The sequence below is a fragment of the Mastomys coucha genome, unplaced genomic scaffold (assembly GCF_008632895.1).
Source record: "Mastomys coucha isolate ucsf_1 unplaced genomic scaffold, UCSF_Mcou_1 pScaffold23, whole genome shotgun sequence".
NCBI lineage: Eukaryota > Metazoa > Chordata > Mammalia > Rodentia > Muridae > Mastomys > Mastomys coucha.
In genome coordinates, this window is record NW_022196906.1 from 77,235,512 (window position 1) to 77,236,549 (window position 1,038).

A 1,038-nucleotide genomic window follows, 5' to 3' on the forward strand; every position below is an offset into this window, starting at 1 on the left:
AGACACAAAAATACAAAGGATGGGAAAGAGAGAAAATAGAAGGGAGGAAGAGAGAGCTAAGGATAAGTAGTAGTAAATTATGCAAGGAAGACAGACAAAGAAAAATATACAGAGAGAATTCCATCACTGAACAGATAATATATCCAAACCCAATTGTGTTGTTTTTTTTCTCCAGTCAAGTCTATAGAATATTTAAGGCTCACTTAAGGGTTTTTGAAAAAAAAATGGTAGCTGAGAGGAGGAAGAACTTTCATTTATTCCTTCTTTTAATGTTTCCAGTAAATTCTGGACATTCCTTCCTCTGGAAATTGATTTTTATTTTTCAGATGGCCAAAGTCTATTTCCTTATGTTTGAAAGATGTAAAAAAAAATGTTAATTTAAGAATAACAAATGAAAAAATCCTCAAGCTCCTTGAATTGATCAGGCTCCATGTGATTCACTCAGGGGGTCTCCGGCTAAGGAAATTTTAACAAAAGAATCAAATGTACAGGAGGTTCGCTGTCCTGTTACTGTCTGTGGAGATGTGCATGGCCAATTCCATGACCTTATGGAACTCTTCAGAATTGGTAGGAAATCACCAGACACAAACTATCTATTCATGGGGGACTACGTAGACAGAGGATATTATTCTGTGGAGACTGTGACTCTTCTTGTAGCATTAAAGGTGCGCTATCCAGAGCACATCACAATATTGCGAGGAAATCATGAAAGCCGGCAGATCACACATACATATGGCTTTTATGATGAGTGCCTACGGAAGTATGGAAATGCCAACGTGTGGAAGTACTTTACAGATCTCTTTGATTATCTTCCACTTACAGCTTTAGTAGATGGACAGATATTCTGCCTCCACGGTGGCTTCTCTTCATCCATAGATACACTGGATCACATAAGAGCCCTGGATCGCTTACAAGAAGTTCCACATGAGGGTCCAATGTGTGATCTCTTATGGTCAGATCCAGATGAACATGGTGGCTGGGGCATTTCTCCACGCGGTGCTGGCTACACATTTGGACAAGACATTTCTGAAACATTTA

At 39.0% G+C, this 1,038-nt stretch overlaps 1 pseudogene; it reads left to right on the forward strand.

Annotated features, from left to right (window-relative positions):
- Window positions 1-455: 455 nt before the first annotated feature.
- On the forward strand, window positions 456-1,031 carry LOC116072344 (annotated as a pseudogene).
- Window positions 1,032-1,038: the final 7 nt, after the last annotated feature.